Source organism: Rhododendron vialii, chromosome 7a (assembly GCF_030253575.1).
Source record: "Rhododendron vialii isolate Sample 1 chromosome 7a, ASM3025357v1".
NCBI classification, from domain to species: Eukaryota; Viridiplantae; Streptophyta; class Magnoliopsida; order Ericales; family Ericaceae; genus Rhododendron; species Rhododendron vialii.
Window position 1 is genome coordinate 35,639,885 of NC_080563.1, and position 25,008 is coordinate 35,664,892.

The window sequence follows — 25,008 nt, forward strand, 5'->3', positions numbered from 1 at the left end:
AAAACAACAACAAACACAGTTCTATCAGGCTACCTCCGGTCGAGAGTTACGTGGTGGGCAGACAGCCTTTATGATTAACGCAGCTAATTCACCACCTCCTACCACTTTCTAGCCTTCAGAGACATCAATTGTGCAGGGTATTTTCCTCTCCTTATTGTTAAATTCCTTTGTGGTAGTTCATTTGACTAGAGCATTTCGTTCATTCATAACAATATCTTTGTTTGTGATCTGAAATCTAAAACCGAGGACCATAGTCTACCTTGTTTGTTGAGTAATACCCAAGGTTGCATCTACCGAGGCTGTGAGTTAATCATTCCTGAGTACGGTGGTCTGATTGATTTCCTTATTCTGCGTATGACGAGGTTTGATTTGATTTGGGAAGCGATTAGTTATACCTATGATAGTTGGTGATATTCTGAGTATGATTCCACAAGAGTTGCTTCTCTTATTAATCCTTTTCAGTAACGTAGCTGAATCTTGTTGAAATTGTGTCATGATTTGCCTTCCGTGAAGTCTGTTGTGCCGTTAACCTGTTATAGTTTTTGACATTTGAGTTAGCTATCACCTTACCTTTCCTAGTATTTCTTGGTGCTATTTGGATTCTTATGATGAAGTATTCTATGACATATGCTATTGATGTTGATGAATGCTTCTCGTCCCTCATTCGAGTTCTACTTTGGACACTACCATGTTTGGGATAAAACTTTGTCGGTTAGCTTGGCCACCTCTATTATGAGTGTCATTTTCGTCATTTGCAATTGTTATTTTACGCAAGTTCTTCCGTTGCGACTTCTATTTATTAAAGCCAAATTTGGTGGTCATGTGTCTCACAATACCAGTTGGTTTAATAGTGCCATTAAGTTCGGATTTCGTTTGCCGTTGTTGTCTGCATTGGCGTCACAGTTTGTTAAGATATCTCAACTTTGAAGCCCCTGATTTGAATTTGTTTCCGTGTTATATCTGTTTGCTTGCCTAGACTTTTTGGTTGGTTTGGATTCCATCATTGTAGCTACTAGTCTATTTGTTGGAGATTGCTACCCCACTGAAGTTCTTATGTCATAATTGGAGCCAAATCTTGTGGTGATATATTCATTGATATTTATTTGTTGGTGCTGTTCAATTCGAACTCACTTACTGTAGTTGATTTCTGTGGCGTTAAACTCTGTTATGGTTTCCCAACTTCGGAGACTCATGATTCGTTCTATAATGTTCAGCTTCAATATGTTAGAAGTTTTAAATGTTCCGATCTTGTACAAATTTTGATTTTGTATTGGTTTGCCTACCAGGGCTCTACCCAATTATTGTGTGTTTATCCTCGAAATCTCTCTTTTGCTTAAGGGTATCAAATAGCTTCTTTGACATGTGGAATAGAGGAAAGATTATGATTGATTATTTCTAGATTTCTTGGATTGTTATGGGATGGTACGTTTTGTTTGTTGCCTAACCATTTTGAAGATTCCATGTGTTCTTTGAATTTCATATACTTTGTGACCTTTCTTTAAATTCTCGATTGGCGTTGTCTGAATTTTGGAGATTGCACATTCCATTTGGGATATCAACTGAATCCTTCTCATGATCTAGAATGACCCAACTTAGTGTGAGAGTTCGGTGCATCTTTCGAGAGGAATTGGCATGTGTTCTTGGCTCTCTAGAATTAGTGTTAAGGGGTGCGATGGAATCTATTCGCCAACAACATTTGGAAGCTCAAGGGATAATGACTGAACAAACCAAGATAGTTCGTCGAAGATTGCTAACCGCGTAAGGCTGACCAAAGGATTGTGTTGATCGTTGTCGTCACCCAATATAAATTGAAGAAGGGGAATCATGTGTTTTCGTAAAGCATCACCGCGTTGGGTTTTGTCTCGTTTTAGGCGGAAAGGGAAGTTTTCACCGTTAGAAAGAAAATGAGAGTTATGGGCTGAGTATTGGGATACGGTGTGTCTTTTGGATTACCAGACGACTACCGATGAAATCCAATTGGAAGAGGCATTTGATCACCGCCCATTCTAGGTGGAAGTCAATTGGACTATTGAGTATTCGTTATGCGTTTTAATACATAGGTATTGAGGAAGTATGAAACAAATCCATTACATGTGCTAGAGAGGTCCGAACTTGAGTTAGAACCGACGTGTCCTATGATAAGAAGCTGATATGTATCCTAGAATTGCGAAAATCAAGTTTTCAGAGGTAAGACGATACCGTTAGTGCAAGTTTACGTGGGGAAGGGAGGACAAAGTTAGAGAGAAATATCCGCATTTGTTTCGGTTTGGTCGATGTGAGTCTTGATGTAGATTTCCATGATTTTCAAATTGTTGCATGATGAATAGTGTTACGGTTGATGTGTATCTGTGTGTTGCATGTGTGGTTGGATGTTGGTTTAGCAAATTTCGAGGACGAAATTTTTTTAAGGAGGGAAGGATGTAGAGACCCGTTAAAAAAAAAAAAATATATATATTATATAATCCCGACGTTTCATAAAAATGTTAGAATATGGATCAAATGTGATATGCATTGTAATTATTTGTTTTGGGGTTAATGTGATAGCAGGTTAGTGGAAGGGTGCTAATGTAAGATGCATGAGTGTATGGGTGGATGTGTGTGTAGGGGATAGTTTTCCCCATTCTTATATCTCAACACAGGACACACACACACCTCAAACTCTCGTTCTCCCCACTCTCTCCCGAAACCCTCTCTTCGGCTCTCTCTCCCTCTCTTTTGCTCTCAACCAAAAACCCATCAAAACAACATGAAACCTACACAAACCCATCTCCATTTTAACTTCTATATGCATTATTGAGCCTTAATTTCGTGGGTCAAGCTCGGGGAAGGAGGAACCGGCTGATTTTGAAGTTTTGGAGGTTAGGGCTTTGTTTGATCTCATGAGTTCGGCTTTGATACTTGAGGTAGGAAAATCTAACTAATTTTATGTGTTTATGAGTTGATATAGTGTTTGAGACTTGCTATTGATCATTGTATTGAGATTTGTTGTTGAATTCCTTTGAAATCCCCAAAATCTGCTGCTGTCCCGTTTTTCTGCTGCTGCCCATTTTTCTGAGATTTTTCCCAACTTCGAACAGTCATAACTTCCTCGTCCGATATCGAAAACGCCCAAATTATATATCGAATTCGAGATCTAGAAGTCAGCTTTCCAGGGCCACCAAAATCACCTTAAAACTCTAAGTACACAGAAAGTTATGATCATAGGAGTGAAGGTGTGACAGCTGCCTCGTTTTCTGCTGTTGCTGTCATTTTCTGGGTTTTTGCCCAACTTCGAATGGCCATAACTTCCTCGTCCGATGTCCAATTCGAGCGTATGATATATCGATTTCGAGGTTTTGAAGTCATCTTTTAATTGCCACTGAAATTACGTTGACAGGTTAAGTATACAAAAAGTTAGGACTATAGAAGTGGAGGGTGGTTAGTTGCCTCAACTTAAGAATGAGTTCGATAGACTTAAAATATTGCACAAATGTTGAGTTATGAATTTATGATGAGTGTTGGTTGAAATGTGGTATGATGACACATGAACAATAATTGTGAAATGATGATGATCATGGAAAATGCGAGGTGAAATGGTTAATCGGTAAATTAACGTCAGAAATGGTGATGTGACGACTTATTGTTGATATGAGTTATGTTAATGCAAGATGGGTTGATTGTTATACTCGTTGGTATGTGGGTGTTGCCCCCTTAATGACTGCAGTACATTAGACCCTGTTATGAAGTCGTATCGACAAGTTTGCATTGTGAGTAATTGTGATTATGGGAACAGACCCGGGTAAAGCCGTGGTGACCCAAGTGCCTCGTAGATGTGGGAATAGACCCGGGTAAAGCCGTGGTGACCCTGTTACTCTGTGAGAGTGGGAATAGACCCGGGTAAAGCCGTGGTGACCCAACTGCTCTGCGGATTTGAGAATAGACCTGGGTAAAGCCACGGTGACTCTCTTCCGGTTCGACTCAGAGAAAAGACCCGGGGAAAGCCGTGGTGACTCTAAGGGCAAGGTTGGTTGTATTGAACTAAGAATTTGGGATATCATTGTAGTGTATGGTGACTTGTGGTAACAGGTTTCGTGTGGGATTTTAAGTATGCTATTCTTATTATTATCTGTCATTCGATTTCTCATTTGGTAGAGTGTTTGCCAAAGAGGCATAGATGACCTACCGTATTGTGACACGTTGAGGAAGACCGGTATAGGCATTCGCATGTTAGGCTATAAACGGAATCTAATTGTAAGGATGTGTTAAACGATGAGACGTGGCACGAGAAAAAGAGGGTTAATGCGGGAAATTCCTTGATTAGAAGTCTTGATTGTGTAGTATATTCATATTTGGCTCTAATTGCTATTGTCTATCGACGTGAATCTCCTTCTTTTCGCACTTGTCTTCTCGTATACACATAAAGTTAGCATAGATTTTTCTACTGGGCTAGTGTAGCTCAACCTATCATTTTTTAGGTACAAATCAGAGGCTGTGACATGGGTTGCTGTGCTTGCATGTGATCCTACATTTTGAAAGCGACTTCAGAGAGTTAACTTTGCATCTCTTATAAACTTTATCTCCGGATGAAGAAATTGTAATCTTATTATTATTATTATTATTAAAATTTTATTTTTTTGTTAAATGAAGGATCCCTATAAACTCTTAACTTTCTTTTAACGTGATCTAGTGGTTTTAGGCCGTTGGGCCAAAGATGTAAATTTGGAAATGCTTTGGAGTTTGGAGATGATTTGCGAACAAGGGGATTAGAATTGGCTTTTGGGTAATATTTGTATTATTGTGAGGATTTTTATTTATGAAAAACCTTTAATATTTATGTTAAAAATCGAGGGCGTGACAACTTGGTATCAGAGCTTAGGTTTAGACTACCTCGAGACCGTGGGGAGACTCTAGTCTCAAGGGTTCAAAATCTTTGCCAAAAAAAAAGAAAAGGAGAACATGTGTGTGCTTGTGTGAACAATATTCTTTCGACCATATGACATTGCATATACGATAACGTAGAGTTCCATGGTGTTGTTGACCCCTGTTGGGGAGAGTTGGCGACTTGATCTCACAATGAAGTTGTAGTCGTTGTCATTGATTGTTTTGTGTTTTAAAATTTTGTAGCACAATGCCTCCGAGACAAGAGAATAGACGGGATAGGATCGGAAACCGTGGTCACCAAGGGCGTGGGCTTAATCTGGGTACGCCATTAGAGGATGAGGCGAGTCATCATAGGGAAGCTCCGCATGAAAATCCGGGAATGGGGGTCGGACATAATCATCTTGCTAGGGAAATTGTAGCAGCACTTGCAGCATCGAACCTTCTGAATCCAGCACTTCGGGCTAACAAAAATGACCGTGCCATGGAAGCGATGAGAGAGTTTCGTCGTTTTAAACCACCGCAATTTGACGGGGAGGGTGATGACTTTCTAAAGGCCAACCATTGGCTTGCTGAGATCCGCAAAATTTTCAATGCACTAATGATCACAGAGGATGACCTGAGGGTCCGTCTAGTAGCTTGTCAGCTTGTCGGTGAGGCGAATGAGTGGTGGGAATCGGTTTTAGGATCTAGGAGAGACGCTAGGAGGGCGGCTAGGGCGGTGAACCGAGGGAATGAGCCGGATGAGGAAAACCTAACGTGGGCCGAGTTCGAGGAGCTCTTTGAGAGTCAGTACTTTCCGGAAACATGTCGCGAGCAGTTGAGGGACCAGTTTGAGAAATTAGAGCAAGGGAATATGACCGTTTCAGAGTATGCGTGGAAATTTCAGGCTTTGTCTCGTTATGCACCGGAACTAGTAGCAACGGAAGAAAGGAAGTGTAGGCGATTCGAGAAGGGTTTACATTCGTCAGTGAAAAGGTTAGTAACGGCCCAACGCAAAGTGAGATTTTCAGAAATCGTCGAGTGCGCAAGGAGTATCGAGATACCGAAAGAAGCACACGGGAACACGAAGATTTGGGAACCAAGGCAACCAACCATTAACATGAATATGACATCGGGGAATTTTGGGAGCCATGGGAGGAAAAGACAAAGAGAACCGAATCTGCTTTCGCAGAACCAGGCAAATTTTAGGCCACCTACTTCGTTTGGGCATCAGGGAGTTCCATTGCTTAATAGGTCTTGTTATACTTGTGGCGAACCTGGTCATATTGCGAGAAATTGTCCTCTGGGACCGGGAGTGCGTGGTGAGTCGGGCTCAATGCAGCAGCATAAACGTACACCAAAACAACAACAAACACAGTTCTATCAGGCTACCTCCGGTCGAGAGTTACGTGGTGGGCAGACAGCCTTTATGATTAACGCAGCTAATTCACCACCTCCTACCACTTTCTAGCCTTCAGAGACATCAATTGTGCAGGGTATTTTCCTCTCCTTATTGTTAAATTCCTTTGTGGTAGTTCATTTGACTAGAGCATTTCGTTCATTCATAACAATATCTTTGTTTGTGATCTGAAATCTAAAACCGAGGACCATAGTCTACCTTGTTTGTTGAGTAATACCCAAGGTTGCATCTACCGAGGCTGTGAGTTAATCATTCCTGAGTACGGTGGTCTGATTGATTTCCTTATTCTGCGTATGACGAGGTTTGATTTGATTTGGGAAGCGATTAGTTATACCTATGATAGTTGGTGATATTCTGAGTATGATTCCACAAGAGTTGCTTCTCTTATTAATCCTTTTCAGTAACGTAGCTGAATCTTGTTGAAATTGTGTCATGATTTGCCTTCCGTGAAGTCTGTTGTGCCGTTAACCTGTTATAGTTTTTGACATTTGAGTTAGCTATCACCTTACCTTTCCTAGTATTTCTTGGTGCTATTTGGATTCTTATGATGAAGTATTCTATGACATATGCTATTGATGTTGATGAATGCTTCTCGTCCCTCATTCGAGTTCTACTTTGGACACTACCATGTTTGGGATAAAACTTTGTCGGTTAGCTTGGCCACCTCTATTATGAGTGTCATTTTCGTCATTTGCAATTGTTATTTTACGCAAGTTCTTCCGTTGCGACTTCTATTTATTAAAGCCAAATTTGGTGGTCATGTGTCTCACAATACCAGTTGGTTTAATAGTGCCATTAAGTTCGGATTTCGTTTGCCGTTGTTGTCTGCATTGGCGTCACAGTTTGTTAAGATATCTCAACTTTGAAGCCCCTGATTTGAATTTGTTTCCGTGTTATATCTATTTGCTTGCCTAGACTTTTTGGTTGGTTTGGATTCCATCATTGTAGCTACTAGTCTATTTGTTGGAGATTGCTACCCCACTGAAGTTCTTATGTCATAATTGGAGCCAAATCTTGTGGTGATATATTCATTGATATTTATTTGTTGGTGCTGTTCAATTCGAACTCACTTACTGTAGTTGATTTCTGTGGCGTTAAACTCTGTTATGGTTTCCCAACTTCGGAGACTCATGATTCGTTCTATAATGTTCAGCTTCAATATGTTAGAAGTTTTAAATGTTCCGATCTTGTACAAATTTTGATTTTGTATTGGTTTGCCTACCAGGGCTCTACCCAATTATTGTGTGTTTATCCTCGAAATCTCTCTTTTGCTTAAGGGTATCAAATAGCTTCTTTGACATGTGGAATAGAGGAAAGATTATGATTGATTATTTCTAGATTTCTTGGATTGTTATGGGATGGTACGTTTTGTTTGTTGCCTAACCATTTTGAAGATTCCATGTGTTCTTTGAATTTCATATACTTTGTGACCTTTCTTTAAATTCTCGATTGGCGTTGTCTGAATTTTGGAGATTGCACATTCCATTTGGGATATCAACTGAATCCTTCTCATGATCTAGAATGACCCAACTTAGTGTGAGAGTTCGGTGCATCTTTCGAGAGGAATTGGCATGTGTTCTTGGCTCTCTAGAATTAGTGTTAAGGGGTGCGATGGAATCTATTCGCCAACAACATTTGGAAGCTCAAGGGATAATGACTGAACAAACCAAGATAGTTCGTCGAAGATTGCTAACCGCGTAAGGCTGACCAAAGGATTGTGTTGATCGTTGTCGTCACCCAATATAAATTGAAGAAGGGGAATCATGTGTTTTCGTAAAGCATCACCGCGTTGGGTTTTGTCTCGTTTTAGGCGGAAAGGGAAGTTTTCACCGTTAGAAAGAAAATGAGAGTTATGGGCTGAGTATTGGGATACGGTGTGTCTTTTGGATTACCAGACGACTACCGATGAAATCCAATTGGAAGAGGCATTTGATCACCGCCCATTCTAGGTGGAAGTCAATTGGACTATTGAGTATTCGTTATGCGTTTTAATACATAGGTATTGAGGAAGTATGAAACAAATCCATTACATGTGCTAGAGAGGTCCGAACTTGAGTTAGAACCGACGTGTCCTATGATAAGAAGCTGATATGTATCCTAGAATTGCGAAAATCAAGTTTTCAGAGGTAAGACGATACCGTTAGTGCAAGTTTACGTGGGGAAGGGAGGACAAAGTTAGAGAGAAATATCCGCATTTGTTTCGGTTTGGTCGATGTGAGTCTTGATGTAGATTTCCATGATTTTCAAATTGTTGCATGATGAATAGTGTTACGGTTGATGTGTATCTGTGTGTTGCATGTGTGGTTGGATGTTGGTTTAGCAAATTTCGAGGACGAAATTTTTTTAAGGAGGGAAGGATGTAGAGACCCGTTAAAAAAAATATATATATATATTATATAATCCCGACGTTTCATAAAAATGTTAGAATATGGATCAAATGTGATATGCATTGTAATTATTTGTTTTGGGGTTAATGTGATAGCAGGTTAGTGGAAGGGTGCTAATGTAAGATGCATGAGTGTATGGGTGGATGTGTGTGTAGGGGATAGTTTTCCCCATTCTTATATCTCAACACAGGACACACACACACCTCAAACTCTCGTTCTCCCCACTCTCTCCCGAAACCCTCTCTTCGGCTCTCTCTCCCTCTCTTTTGCTCTCAACCAAAAACCCATCAAAACAACATGAAACCTACACAAACCCATCTCCATTTTAACTTCTATATGCATTATTGAGCCTTAATTTCGTGGGTCAAGCTCGGGGAAGGAGGAACCGGCTGATTTTGAAGTTTTGGAGGTTAGGGCTTTGTTTGATCTCATGAGTTCGGCTTTGATACTTGAGGTAGGAAAATCTAACTAATTTTATGTGTTTATGAGTTGATATAGTGTTTGAGACTTGCTATTGATCATTGTATTGAGATTTGTTGTTGAATTCCTTTGAAATCCCCAAAATCTGCTGCTGTCCCGTTTTTCTGCTGCTGCCCATTTTTCTGAGATTTTTCCCAACTTCGAACAGTCATAACTTCCTCGTCCGATATCTAAAACGCCCAAATTATATATCGAATTCGAGATCTAGAAGTCAGCTTTCCAGGGCCACCAAAATCACCTTAAAACTCTAAGTACACAGAAAGTTATGATCATAGGAGTGAAGGTGTGACAGCTGCCTCGTTTTCTGCTGTTGCTGTCATTTTCTGGGTTTTTGCCCAACTTCGAATGGCCATAACTTCCTCGTCCGATGTCCAATTCGAGCGTATGATATATCGATTTCGAGGTTTTGAAGTCATCTTTTAATTGCCACTGAAATTACGTTGACAGGTTAAGTATACAAAAAGTTAGGACTATAGAAGTGGAGGGTGGTTAGTTGCCTCAACTTAAGAATGAGTTCGATAGACTTAAAATATTGCACAAATGTTGAGTTATGAATTTATGATGAGTGTTGGTTGAAATGTGGTACGATGACACATGAACAATAATTGTGAAATGATGATGATCATGGAAAATGCGAGGTGAAATGGTTAATCGGTAAATTAACGTCAGAAATGGTGATGTGACGACTTATTGTTGATATGAGTTATGTTAATGCAAGATGGGTTGATTGTTATACTCGTTGGTATGTGGGTGTTGCCCCCTTAATGACTGCAGTACATTAGACCCTGTTATGAAGTCGTATCGACAAGTTTGCATTGTGAGTAATTGTGATTATGGGAACAGACCCGGGTAAAGCCGTGGTGACCCAAGTGCCTCGTAGATGTGGGAATAGACCCGGGTAAAGCCGTGGTGACCCTGTTACTCTGTGAGAGTGGGAATAGACCCGGGTAAAGCCGTGGTGACCCAACTGCTCTGCGGATTTGAGAATAGACCTGGGTAAAGCCACGGTGACTCTCTTCCGGTTCGACTCAGAGAAAAGACCCGGGGAAAGCCGTGGTGACTCTAAGGGCAAGGTTGGTTGTATTGAACTAAGAATTTGGGATATCATTGTAGTGTATGGTGACTTGTGGTAACAGGTTTCGTGTGGGATTTTAAGTATGCTATTCTTATTATTATCTGTCATTCGATTTCTCATTTGGTAGAGTGTTTGCCAAAGAGGCATAGATGACCTACCGTATTGTGACACGTTGAGGAAGACCGGTATAGGCATTCGCATGTTAGGCTATAAACGGAATCTAATTGTAAGGATGTGTTAAACGATGAGACGTGGCACGAGAAAAAGAGGGTTAATGCGGGAAATTCCTTGATTAGAAGTCTTGATTGTGTAGTATATTCATATTTGGCTCTAATTGCTATTGTCTATCGACGTGAATCTCCTTCTTTTCGCACTTGTCTTCTCGTATACACATAAAGTTAGCATAGATTTTTCTACTGGGCTAGTGTAGCTCAACCTATCATTTTTTAGGTACAAATCAGAGGCTGTGACATGGGTTGCTGTGCTTGCATGTGATCCTACATTTTGAAAGCGACTTCAGAGAGTTAACTTTGCATCTCTTATAAACTTTATCTCCGGATGAAGAAATTGTAATCTTATTATTATTATTATTATTAAAATTTTATTTTTTTGTTAAATGAAGGATCCCTATAAACTCTTAACTTTCTTTTAACGTGATCTAGTGGTTTTAGGCCGTTGGGCCAAAGATGTAAATTTGGAAATGCTTTGGAGTTTGGAGATGATTTGCGAACAAGGGGATTAGAATTGGCTTTTGGGTAATATTTGTATTATTGTGAGGATTTTTATTTATGAAAAACCTTTAATATTTATGTTAAAAATCGAGGGCGTGACAGATAGCATGCATGAGTAGTTAGTATAGGATGAGAACAGATTGGTGTGGGAGTTTAAACAAACTGGGAGGCCCCTGTTTTGGAGTGACGTGCGCAGGAAGAAACCAGCATGCACTGAACAAGTCACTGCATGCTGTTCACTCCTGCGCGCACAACTCCAAGACACGCGCGCGCCGGTGAGCTCAAACCCACAGCTCTTATTCTCAAACCATCTGGTCTCTGGAAGGACCAGTGCACACCCAGGACAAACCACGCAGTTTATAGGCAGCATAATATACAGTTTAAAGGCTGTAAAGCCTTACAAATTAATAAAACACCCCATAAACAGTGTGGGGACAAAATAATGACCTAAAACTAAGCTACCTGTGCAAGGCCACTCACTGGTCAGAGGCATACTATCGCGCGACAGAGCCAGTCTGGCGCGCTAGGATGCGCCCTAGCGCACTGTCGCGCGACTGAGTGAGTCTGGCGCGCGATGGTGCGCCCTGGCGCACTGTCGCGCGATGGAGCCAGTCTGGCGCGCGATGGTGCGCCCTGGCCCCGCGCGGACCAGTGTTTGGTTTACACATTTCTGGGTTCTGGGACAGGTCCAGAATGATCCCAGGGGTACTCCAAAACAACAGATAAGCATATTGAACTACCGCTAACAATTTCTAACAAAGGAAAGCAGTAAACTGGTTTTTAACATGCTTAACAGTGATCTATATACAAAATAAAGCATGAAACAGTAGGACACCAATCCCCACGCGGTCCATCGCATGCAGCACCGAAGTGTCGCGCGCGAGAGTGGGACCATCGCGCGTTGGTTCCCACCTCGACGGTTTTTGAAACCTTGCTAGCTTTAGGACCAGGACTGGTATTGATTACCAGCCTTGGCCCTGCCAGCCCCCCTCAGAGATCAGAACAGAAAATAGAACAAAGGTAAGCTATACCTTTGGTTTTTGAGTTTGAAAGGTGTTGAGCTTTGATGTTTGAAGGCTTGATTGAGGAGTTTGAGTGGTAGAAGCAAAGAACAAGCTTTGTTCTTGGATGGTTGAAGTGTGAAAATGGAGGATTGTGAGTTTTGGAAGAAAAGTACTAGAGCTTGTGCTTAACCTTTCATTTTTTGGAACCCTTTGAATGAAAGACCCATGGGGGTATAAATAGGGAGAGGGGGTGAATCTGGTTGGAAACAGAGGAGTTCAGGCAGTCCACGAGGTCTGGCTGAGAGTTGCATTGGTGGCCAATTGTCCTCCTCACGAAAAGTTGGTGGTAGGTTGGACCATCGCGCGACAGAGTGAGTCTGTCGCGCGATGGTGCGCCCTGGCGCACTGTCGCGCGATGGAGTGAGTCGGGTTTTTGGCTTTTTGAAGTGGTTTAGGCCAGGTTAGGTTCAAGGGTTTTTCAAACACTCAAAGCTCAAACACTCGACATTCCCGGGGTGTTCTTGATCCGTTTCATCATCGGGGAATCAAATACCATAAGTAAACTAATCTGGAAGCCCAGATTGGGGTGTCTACAGTAGCCCCCCCTTTGACGGCACTTGAAGCACCATTGACTTGGTACAAGTAACGTCAAAGGTTTCTAGACACCCCTCAAGGCAATCCAGAGCAGAACATACTAGCAAAGTAGACAAGCATACTTACAGAACCTAATTGGTTGAATGGACGGACGGACCGTCGCTGGGGATGGAAGTAGAAGTGGACGAATGCATCGCCGCTTATTGATCGAATTTGGACAGGACAGGCTGTCGCTGCAGATGTTGATGGGAACGGCTGTCGTTGCTGGGGATCAAGCTATCCTCGGCACAAAGTATTCCAACAAACACGGGTAGGTCGTGTCAGGCAGGTTGAATTCCATCTATAGGGAATCAAAGCCAATCTCCTTATCAAAGACCATCCGAGATAGAGCAATAAGCCTGCTGGAAGATGCACTTGCGGCTAGACTGAGGGTGATTTGTCGTTCGAGACAGACCAAGACGGACTTTCCTGGGGAACAATCAGTTGCGGATGAACAGACCATCGAATGATGTTCTGGTCGTTGTTTGTGGATTTGACACGATCGACTGTTGTGAAGGCGGACGAAGAGATCAATGTGCCGAATGATCAGATCGTTGAGGAACTTTGACAGGAGACGGGCTGATCGGTGTACCGAAAGATCAAGCCGTTGAGGGATTTGACAGGACTAGCTGTCGTGAATGCGGACGGAAAGATCAATGTGCCGAATGATCAAACGTTGAAGTCTGGATGGGAGGATCATCAGTATAAATGATCGAACCGTTGCAGACATGACAAGAGACGGGCTGATCAGTGTGCAGAATGATCAAGCCGTTGATTTGGTGGAGATAGACGATATGGCTGACCATCGTTGATGATATGGCTGACCATCGGGTTGATTGAGTCGGACGATATGGCTGACCGTCGTTGATGATATGGCTGACCATCGGGTTGATTGATTCGGACGATATGGCTGACCGTCGTTGATTTGGATGGGTGGGAAGATCACTGTGCAGAATGATTAAGCCGTTGGAAATTGGATAAGACCGGCTGTTGTTGATTTGAAAGGGAAAGATCAGTGTGCAGAATGATCAAGCCATTGAAATTTGGACAGGACCGGCTGTCGTTGATTTGAAAAGGGCGGATCATCAGTCTAAATGATCGAGCCGTTGAACATTGGACAGGACCGGCTGTCGTTGATTGAGATGGGCGGATCATCAGTCTAAATGATCGAGCCGTTGAAGATTGGACAGGACCGGCTGTCGTTGATTTGAAAAGGGCGGATCACTATACAAAATGATCGAGCCGTTGAACATTGGACAGGACCGGCTGTCGTTGATTTGAAAAGGGCGGATCATCAGTCTAAATGATCGAGCCGTTGAACATTGGACAGGACCGGCTGTCGTTGATTGAGATGGGCGGATCATCAGTCTAAATGATCGAGCCGTTGAAGATTGGACAGGACCGGCTGTCGTTGATTGAGATGGGCGGATCATCAGTCTAAATGATCGAGCCGTTGAAGATTGGACAGGACCGGCTGTCGTTGATTTGAAAAGGGCGGATCACTATACAAAATGATCGAGCCGTTGAACATTGGACAGGACCGGCTGTCGTTGATTGAGATGGGCGGATCATCAGTCTAAATGATCGAGCCGTTGAAGATTGGACAGGACCGGCTGTCGTTGATTGAGATGGGCGGATCATCAGTCTAAATGATCGAGCCGTTGAATTGGATTGAATTATGATTCTCCAAAGTGCATTCTAAATGCCAACAGAGCAGGACAGCGAGATTGTGTGCTTGATGGTTACCATGGCAAATGAGACAAGGAAAGTGGCGTGTGGCATTCCCCCATTCTTGCACTAACCCACAGAAGCGATTCCGTCATAGAATTTTTCTGCTTTAAACATTTGATATACAATATGCAAAGATGCATACTAAGAAAATGCACAAATTGAAAATGTAGATGCAAACTAAGGGCGGCTCCTACGAGGACAACGACGCCTAAGGACTACCACTGAGCCCAAGTACTTTACTGCCTTTTGCCCTGAAGATGCGCACCAAGATAGAGAGACATTGAGCGGGCTGGCGTGCCCAATTGACATGTAGCAACAGTAGTGGGCCTGCGTGCCCTTTCTTCGATGCTTAGGCAGACGAGCCAGAGAAATATGCTTTGCTTGGCCTTGGGCCGACATGTCCTTGATGTCCAGAAGATTCCACTGCTTGTGGGTTACAGATACTAGGGTAGCAATGTAAAAATTGCGTTTTCCAGTTTATTGACCCCCTTTTACAAGTGTTGAAGAGAATGTAAAAACTAACCACTAATATCTAAAATTTGCATTGACAAGTGATTTGAATCGACACACAGACGTGTGCACATAAACAGACTCGCCTAGCTCGAATGAAAAGGGAAAAAGAGCCCCAGGGTATAATGCAAACCCTTAGACACACGGAACATAATGAAATTTTTAGGCATTAATGAGCCAAAAACTCACAACATTCCTTAGACAGGTGAAACTAACACTTGCGAAAGACGCAAAAAGGCACAAAGACCTGTACAAACAAAACCGAGAAAAGCATCTCGAAACGACAGTTGATTGAAAAGCTGGAAAAATGTCGCAAAATTGGACATAAAACACAGATAATGACTCGTATAGGCCCGGACTGAAACCGACACCCCCGTGCAATCACATTAAGTCCATATGACTTGCATGGTATGACAAGACTTGGCAAAAGCCCCTGGAATGACATTCGAGGGTAGTAGCTAACTGCTACTGTCTGTTGCAAGAAGCGTGCGCAGGTTTGAGACCAACGCGCATCACTTCGAACAAACGCGCTGCGGTTGCTTATACCAGACTTCGCTGAACTTAGAATAAATTGTGAGCCGGTTAAGGCCTCTAGCATTTCGTTCTGTTTTTGATGCTTCAAATATTTTAAGACTTATGCTCAGCCTGTAAATTGAAGAAGCAGTTTGTAATAAAATTGAAAGACAAAGGTTTTCCCCCTTCTGATTCCTCCAATGCAGCTTGATCTAATCTTCGATCCTCTTTGACCTTTGATATGTACCCAAAATGTCAACCATGGATCCAATTGATAGAATGTGACCGAGTCTCAAAAAGAGACTGCCTACGTATCCCAAGCTAGGGAATCAGGTCAGAACGTAGTTCAGGCTAAGGTTCACTCGAGTATTTACGCTCTAACTTTTGCCTAGAACCGCCCATTCGGGTTTTCGGTCTAGCGAGCTTTCAAATGTTGCCTTTACTTTTGCCTAGACCTCCTTCATAGGTTCTTGGTCTAGCAGGCTGCTCTAACTTTTGCTTGGAACTGCCCACCCTTGGGGTTTTCAGCCCAACGAGCTTCTCTCAGGGAAAAGACTTTTGAATTGATCCATGTTGACCAAGGTATTTGAAATTGATTGCCATCGAGGTTGTCAAGATCAATGATCTCTGGCCACAGCCTCAGATAAAACGGCTTTGATAGCGTAGAGTCCAGTGTGCTTCGGTTGACATGTCTCGTTCCAGGCCAATTTTGAACTTGCTAACTTGTACTTGGTGGAACGCTGTTCCTACAAACTTGAACATGTATAAGGCGCTGGACCTTTTGAGCTTCTGCTTTTTGGCTTGGCATCCGATAGCAAAGGGATTCGATGTTTCTTTATCTCAAGATCAATACCAGGCGTGTCTTTGTGAGACCATGCCAAGACATCGATGCTTGTTTGACCGGGCGCAATGCTCCTTTGAGGATAGTGTTGAACCAGTTTGAACCATTTGGAGGTCTACTTCATCTTTCAAGTTTATTTGAAACTACTTCTCCTTTTAATAGGCTGAGCATGCCTTTTGTCTTCCCTTTCGGCGAGGGAACACATTTCCTTGAGGATGATCCCATCGAAATCTATCCCTTCGTCGTCAGAGTCGACACAGTTTATATAAAAGCCAGCGAAGTACTTAGAAGCAAGATAAAGCATATCATAAAAACCCCCGGGGTTTGCCAAGTACAGCAGACTCGAAACCTGAAACAAAAGCTACAACGTGGAGGGCCAAGAGGCACAACCTCCGACTCAGAGCTAGACTAGACAAATGCAAAAGACTCCGTGTCAGACTCAGACAAAACGCCAATGCAAACTAGGCGCGGTTTGAAAATGCAATATTTAAAAAGCTACCCATAGCTTCCACAAAAAGAGGTAGGATCCAGCGGGTGTCAGACCCAAGCAACAGCACTTCGGCTTCCTCAACTTCTTTGACCAAACCTACTCGGTGCTCCCATGAACAATGGACCTCAGCCCGTCAGTCTACTCCTTCATAAGTTCCTCATTACTGTCAATCCAGGTGTCGGCAGTGAAGACCGCAATTGCCCAACCTACAGCTATCATGTTAATCTCCGGTTCGAACGGGATGGATATGATTGGTTTGGGTTGGCTTTTTGGGACGATATAGTGGCTAGGGTTGAATATGGTGGAGCTAGGGTTGATTTGAGTGGAGGTGATAGATATCTGACCAACCAGAGGGTCAGAGTTGTGTTGAGGCAAGGAGTTGGAAATGACGTTGGGCTTTGGTGGGACTTGAATCGTGCCATTGTCAATGAGATCTTGAATCTCATGTCGAAGACGATAGCATGCGTCAGTGGGATGGCCAGACATTTGATGGAAGGCACAGAAGAGGTGAGGTTTGTAACCAGAAGGTAGAACTTTTGGCGGGAAAGTTAGGGTCAAGGGTTTGAGATGCCCAGACTTGACGAGTTTTTCCATCACTGCGGACAAAGATGCCTCGAAGACAGAGAAATTCCGAGGCTGGGTTCGGAAACGGTAGCTTTGGGCATTTTGAACCTGATTGACATCAGCAGCATGATTGGAGTCGAAAGCCGGAGCGTCGTTCCCACTTGTAGCAGTATTAGAGTAGTTGTCGTTACCGAACAACGTGCTACTATTTTCAGAGTAGGGCCGCGGCTTAGCTTTCTGTGAGGAGGACTCTCCCCTAGGCAGAATTCCACTCTGTAGTGCATCCTCAATGGCCAAACCAGACTCAAAGAAAGTCTCAAAGTTTGCAGATGCTTGAACCAACACGAGGTGCTTGGCATAGTCAGGCTGGAGATTGCGAGAGATGATGCGAAGTTGATCCCTCTCGCTCGGGCGATCAGTCATTAGTGCAGCCTTGGCTCTCCACCTCTTAACAAAATCCGCAAAGGACTCATTTGCTTCCATTTTGGTGGACTCCAACTCACGAGTAGTCATCTTGAGCTGTGAGTTGTAATTGTACTGCGAGACAAAGGCAGCCCCTATGTCTTCCCAAGTTCTTCTTTTGGAGATGTCGAGCGACAGAAACCAATGGAAGGCAGGCCCAGAGAGAGTCTGTGGGAAAAGCTGAGACATGGCCTCACTTTCCACACCCAACAGCTTCATGGCAGCATGGTAGCCAAAGAGATGAGTCTTGGGATCACCGCTCCCATCGAACTTAACCAAGTCGGGCATCTTGAATTTGTCAGGAAGCCTAGCATTAGGGTACAGGCAGAGACGATCCAGGTTAATTCCTCCTGCGCTGATCTTCTCAGATTTTGAAATAGCTTCTTCCAACTTAACCATCTTGGCCATAAGAGCAGCTATGTCAGGGTCTTGAACAGGCCTAACAACAACGGGATTTGGAGCAAGCACACGAGCCTCTCTAGAAGTGGGCTGAACGATAAGCCGGCCTTCACGGTTTGGATCCTCAACAAAGACGGGTTCCGCATGAACATCCTCATCGTCCTCGCCTTCCTCTTCGGCCACTGGTGGAAGACGAGTGTTGATAAGGTCATTTAAGCGAGTGATGTTAGCATCTGTCTGAGTAGCCCTCTGTTGCATAGCAGTGATACTGTTCTGGAGGTTCATGAGCATGGTTTCCAGAGTGAGCGGTTGATCTGTCATCGCAGGTTTTTCAATGGAGCTTGATGAAGAAGCTGAAGATGGGGAAGCCGGCAGCATGTTTTTTTGCAAAATCGATGGCGAACCCGACTGTAGGGCGGCCAACAGTGATCCTGGAGAAGCCTCCGTTGTGACTGACTGGGAATCTAGCCTAACAAGCCTTTGAATCAGATTCTGATGCAAACGTTCCCAAGTAGGTTTGGCTCTTCCTTTCGGTACTCTCTTGTTCGGTGCAATGACCTTAAGCTTCGGACAGCAAAGTAAGACAAAAGCTCAGTGGTGTTCCTACAGCAAAATGCAATGTACACGTTGTTGTCGGTGTCAACCCTAGACTCTAAAACTAGAGACAAGTCTGTCTCATGATGTTCGGAGGCTGCCAAAATCCTCAGAAATCTTTTCAAAGGTGTATCCTTTGAATAGATCAAACTGATCCTAAGAGATGTCAAAACAGACTAAGTCTTCGACTAGTCCCATTTAAAGGTTCAACTTTGAATTAGAAACAATTCGATATTGACGGCGTGACACCTTAACCGGGGTGGCGTGAGCAACGCTGTGCTTTAGCCGGGGTGGTTGTAAGTGTCAAGGCACTTGTAACCTGAATGATATCAATGTCACGACATCAATACTTTGTGGTTCCTTATTGTCGGTCGAATCCTTAATCGGGCATGAGCCAAGGACTTAATAAGGTTTGATTTCTCAAAGTCTCGCTGATCTAAGGACTTTGAAAAAAATTAACAACGTGCACCATCGAGATGCATGACTCTTCATCGGGTCTAGCAGCGTCCTAATAAGCATAAGACAGACTCGAAAGAGAGAGACAACCTAGAAGCCGCCCTAAACATGCTCCTACGCAAAATAGAATGTATGTATGTACAGTTCCAGAGACGAGTTTGCCTCACGAGTTTCAGACGTTGCCAGAATCCTCAAAATTCTTTTCGGCGATGTGTCCTTGAGTAGATCGACAGATCCTAAAAGATGTCAAAATAGACTAAATCTTCGACTAGTCCCATTTAAAGGTTCAACTTTGAATTTGGAACAACTCGGTAGTGATGATATGGCACCTTAACCTTGAACACGGCGGTGTATAGTGACTTCGCACTTCAACCTGGGTAGTACCAGTGACATGGCATCACTACTTTTGTTGTTTCATATTTTCAGTTGAATCCTCAATCGGGCATGAGCCAATGATGTAGTAAATTTTGATTTCTCAAAGTCTCATTGAACTAAGGACTTTGCGATTGATAACGAACATTCAACAGAATGATCGACTCCTCATCGGGTCCAACAACGTCTTAGACAGCGTAAGACAAACTCGAGAGAAAGAACCACCTTAAGCGTGCTCTTATGCAAAATAGTGCATGTACAGTGCATGCGATAGGGATAGCAGTAACAAGTAGACAGTATATGGGGTTAGATGCAAATAGATCTTAACCTGTAGGTACCTGTCCTAGTTTAGAGAGTTCTAATGCTTTGCATATGCAAAGGCTGGTTTTGGTTTGTAACGGGTTCCTCGGACTAGAGCCAAGATATACCTCCCGCTGCCCGCGTAATCGCAGAGCAACAGTCAAACGGTAGAATGACTCATCATCGTCGAAGGTTGTTGGTCATTCGGGGTCCCCGAGCTCCGGTAAACCGTGCCGGATTGCCAAAATGATCCAACGAGGCTTATCCCACATCGATGCAAATGGAGATGCTAAAGAAATTGATTAATGAAATAGAATCGCAAATTCGCAAATGCCTTTTCAAATTTGACTCTCTTTATTGATCAATACTTAGAAGATACTACACGAGAGAACGATCGGAAAAGTCCCAGATTGGATTGGCCGGACACGAGGTCCCGTTAAATCACCATTCCAACCTTCGGCAGCGCAAAGCTCACCGTTTTGACAAACTTTTGTGGGACTGTTCTTCAAGTGTATTAAAATCTAAATATAGACCAATATTGATTCGATCCCCAGCAGAGTCGCCACTGTGGGCATGCGTGCCCCTTTTTCTTTCCTAGGAAGGGATTCCGTTCCCCTCCTAAAAGAGAAAAGTGCCGGTTCGCTGGAGCGCTTTCAGCTGGACAACAAGCGCTCGCAAAAATACAGAGTCGCCACTCGGGTTTGAAGGTCCGACACCCAAGGAACCGTATTTCGAAGCACTTGTCGCGCTGTTTGATTTTGAAAAAGTTAAGGAACCAGTCCGTCATAACCATATCTAGGTTCGAGAGCCAGGTTACGAGAGGGGAAGGGTTTTTATGGCACCCCTCTCGCCCAATCCGGAGATCGGTCTCTACTTAGGCATTTGCAAAAGATGTTTGTTTGCGATTCTGTTTGATTAATCATTTTTTAGCCAATTAGGGCGGGGGAACAGTTAATCGGGGATTTAAAACTGTAACATGTTTGCAAGATGTGATGGATAGCATGCATGAGTAGTTAGTATAGGATGAGAACAGATTGGTGTGGGAGTTTAAACAAACTGGGAGGCCCCTGTTTTGGAGTGACGTGCGCAGGAAGAAACCAGCATGCACTGAACAAGTCACTGCATGCTGTTCACTCCTGCGCGCACAACTCCAAGACACGCGCGCACCGGTGAGCTCAAACCCACAGCTCTTATTCTCAAACCATCTGGGCTCTGGAAGGACCAGTGCACACCCAGGACAAACCACGCAGTTTATAGGCAGCATAATATACAGTTTAAAGGCTGTAAAGCCTTACAAATTAATAAAACACCCCATAAACAGTGTGGGGACAAAATAATGACCTAAAACTAAGCTACCCGTGCAAGGCCACTCACTGGTCAGAGGCATACTATCGCGCGACAGAGCCAGTCTGGCGCGCGAGGATGCGCCCTGGCGCACTGTCGCGCGACTGAGCCAGTCTGGCGCGCGATGGTGCGCCCTGGCGCGGACCAGTGTTTGGTTTACACATTTCTGGGTTCTGGGACAGGTCCAGAATGATCCCAGGGGTACTCCAAAACAACAGATAAGCATATTGAACTACCGCTAACAATTTCTAACAAAGGAAAGCAGTAAACTGGTTTTTAACATGCTTAACAGTGATCTATATACAAAATAAAGCATGAAACAGTAGGACACCAATCCCCACGCGGTCCATCGCATGCAGCACCGAAGTGTCGCGCGCGAGAGTGGGACCATCGCGCGTTGGTTCCCACCTCGACGGTTTTTGAAACCTTGCTAGCTTTAGGACCAGGACTGGTATTGATTACCAGCCTTGGCCCTGCCAGCCCCCCTCAGAGATCAGAACAGAAAATAGAACAAAGGTAAGCTATACCTTTGGTTTTTGAGTTTGAAAGGTGTTGAGCTTTGATGTTTGAAGGCTTGATTGAGGAGTTTGAGTGGTAGAAGCAAAGAACAAGCTTTGTTCTTGGATGGTTGAAGTGTGAAAATGGAGGATTGTGAGTTTTGGAAGAAAAGTACTAGAGCTTGTGCTTAACCTTTCATTTTTTGGAACCCTTTGAATGAAAGACCCATGGGGGTATAAATAGGGAGAGGGGGTGAATCTGGTTGGAAACAGAGGAGTTCAGGCAGTCCACGAGGTCTGGCTGAGAGTTGCATTGGTGGCCAATTGTCCTCCTCACGAAAAGTTGGTGGTAGGTTGGACCATCGCGCGACAGAGTGAGTCTGTCGCGCGATGGTGCGCCCTGGCGCACTGTCGCGCGATGGAGTGAGTCGGGCGTGCGATGGTGCGCCCTGGCGCGGGATGGTTGCGCCCTGGCGCGCATCAGTAGGGTTTTTGGCTTTTTGAAGTGGTTTAGGCCAGGTTAGGTTCAAGGGTTTTTCAAACACTCAAAGCTCAAACACTCGACATTCCCGGGGTGTTCTTGATCCGTTTCATCATCGGGGAATCAAATACCGTAAGTAAACTAATCTGGAAGCCCAGATTGGGGTGTCTACACCCTGTAAATACAAGGCCTGAAAGCCGACAGAGATTAAAAGCTCTGGGAAGAAAGGATACCTTTGAAGGTTGTTGTTTCCCAATGGTGGCCTTCGGGGCCGGAACAGGGGCTTTCTTTGCCTTTTTGGAGGCTTGCTTTTGTTCCACCTCTTCATCTTCATCAAGGTCTGTGTAAAAGGCAATTGATCAGTAAACAAATCAGCAAGAGAGACGGACAGGGGCAATGCAAACATAATCTTACCTTTCCTTTTAGAAGAGGTAGCCGAGGTTGTCTTGGCCTTGGAAATGCCCTTTTTCGATTCAGGAGGAGGTGGGAGAGCAAGGTCTTTCAAAACTTTTCCCACAGGCTTGGACAGAAGAGGCTTGATGTAGCCCTTCCACCAGGTAGCAAATTCATTTGATTTCTCAAGAAATTCGGAGTAAGGCTTGAAGTCAAAATCAGCTTTGGCTTTGTCAGAATCGTTTCTCACCTTCTCCAGGAGTTTCAGATCAATGACAGGCCTCGGTGTGAAGTTGGCGTTAAGTGATTTGTAAGGAGGGAGGGGGATGAGTTGAAGTAGGCCAAATTGTCGTGCAAACTGGGCGGCATTATAGAATTCAACTCCAACCTTGTCATTCCTCGATTGGGCACTCAAACCGAACAATAAGTCTCTAGAAGTTAAAAAGCTTGCCCAAATCTCCTTATGATCATTATCCCCCTCTTCGGCCTCTCCGGGGGAGGCCTTAAGCCAAGCTGGGACCGTGTCCCTTTCGAAAGGCATCCAGCCCTCACCCATCGAAACAAAGTCATAATAAAAGTACTTAAAGCAGGCCTCAAAAGTATGGTCTCGGGGGGATAGGTCACGATAGTGAAGGCCATAACAGGTGTTATCGGGAATCTTGTCCAAGATAGGGCCTAGGGAAGGAAAGTAGGCTCACAACCACAAAGTCATGACCCATAGAGGCCCGGCAGCAAAAACATATTGATTTTCTGGAAGGTCATGCATGCCTCTATAAACATAGGCCAACACCAGAGGGGCCATGGCTACCTCTTTGCCCGAGGCCAAGGCTTTGGCCAAATCCGTAAAGTCTTTAGTGATTCGACTCGAAGAGACACAGAAGATGAATTTATTGAGCCAATAAATTAGGAAGGCTACATGCTTCTCGTCAGTGACTTCCCCTTTTCCGTGGAAGAGAGAAACGAAGCGAGTATAGACCAAGTATTCTGATGCAGGGTAATCAAAGACAGGAGTCGCTTGGCTCAAGAAACAATCAGCCTCGACTCCGTGAACGCGGAGGCCGGTAAGGAAACAGACATCTTGAAGGGTTGGACCCATCATCCCAACTCTAAAGTGAAAGCTGTTAGAAGTTATGGACCAAAACTGGGCCGCGGCAAAGAAGAGGGCTTTGTCCATATTTATGGAACACCTACTGAGCATAATGGCATCATGAATACCTATTATTTCCCACAAATCGCCCTTGGCCTCGGCAACTCGGTCCAACCAAGCAATGTATTCTTTATCAGGCCGAGGCCATAGCCGATTAGGGTTTGGTTTGTGATAACAGCCCCAGAGGGGTTCCACTGAGTCAAAGGGCAAGGAGTCCTCAGCAAGGGGATAGTAAGCAAATAGAGAAGGAGGAAACTCACTGTCAAGAGCAGGACCGAGGGCCATTCCCGATTTTGCTTCCTCTTGCGGAATCAGGACCTCGATGTGAACAAGGGTTTCTTCTCCTTCGAGGATCTGCGCCACTTGGGTAGCGAGACTCGCTGCTTTTGGGCTTTTCTTGGGGGCCATGGAAAGCTTAGCAAAGAGTTAAGGTTCTTGTTTCTCTCACAGTGTAACGAAGAAGACGAAGTAGAAGGGGAGACTACGGAAGGACTGTAACTGCTCTCGGTCGTGGGGAAGAAAAGGGTGAGTTGGTGTTCTGTGAGAATAAAGACAGGGAGTTATGAAAGGAGTTATTAGGAAGGAGTTCATAACCGCCCATTACTCCTTCATCCTCGGGAAAAGGGAAGGCCCATGTGGGTAATCAGCATCCCTCTTTTCTAGGGTATATTTCTCTCTCTCTCTCTTTGATTCTAAGATGAAAGTGGTGCCTAGGAAAGACAAGAGTTAAAAAGGGCGGCTGATTTAAAAATTGAGAGTTACAAGACTCCTTGGAAATTAATCAGGTGCCACGAGAACACCAGGTTTGCCACTATTGTGTCTGGGTTTTTTCAGGCAGCTATTAGAGGGCCAAAATGGAACAAGCACACGCCTTAAATTTTTAAACAAAATCAAGGCGTGGGGGGGCAATGTTTACACCCATTTTTGGCCAAAAATCAGGAAGTAGATTTACTGGTTAAAAGGTGGCCTTGAAGGTCGCAGCTCTAGCCTTGAAAGGCCTTACGACCGGCCGCTCACGAATTAAGGTTGTCTCTTAAAAAATGATGGGCCTCCCATCATGGCCCAAATCAGTTAAAGGGTCCAAGGATTAAAATAACTTGCTTGAATGTTTCATCCAGGCCTAATCCAAGTGCCTAAGAGTAGCAAAGCCCACGAAATAAGCCCGAATCGATAAAAACCCTGGTTCATGCTCGCCGGACTTGGGCTCAGAAGGCTTACAATGGGCAAAAAGCCCATGACTTACCAAACAAGTTCAGGCTTGACCAGGAAATAGGCCCATTACTTCAAGAAAACATCGTTAAAAGCCCTCAACAAGCGGCTTGAAGGCCTCAAGCTGCTCACAAGC

The 25,008-nt window shown here is 44.0% G+C and overlaps 2 protein-coding genes and 2 long non-coding RNA genes across 4 annotated transcripts in view; 2 read left to right on the forward strand and 2 right to left on the reverse strand.

The window, feature by feature from the left end:
* The window catches only part of LOC131332146 (MDIS1-interacting receptor like kinase 2-like), an 88,290-nt gene that overhangs the window by 23,215 nt on the left and 40,067 nt on the right, over positions 1-25,008 (reverse strand). The window lies entirely within an intron of this gene.
* The window catches only part of LOC131332148 (MDIS1-interacting receptor like kinase 2-like), a 48,201-nt gene that overhangs the window by 20,622 nt on the left and 2,571 nt on the right, over positions 1-25,008 (reverse strand). The gene's annotated exons all lie outside the window — the stretch shown is intronic.
* On the forward strand, positions 2,472-4,748 carry LOC131332149 (uncharacterized). Its single transcript, XR_009201600.1, has 2 exons — positions 2,472-2,903; positions 4,455-4,748. It is a non-coding gene; the product is annotated as an uncharacterized LOC131332149 (long non-coding RNA).
* LOC131332151 (uncharacterized) lies at positions 8,673-10,902 on the forward strand. Its single transcript, XR_009201602.1, has 2 exons — positions 8,673-9,100; positions 10,652-10,902. It is a non-coding gene; the product is annotated as an uncharacterized LOC131332151 (long non-coding RNA).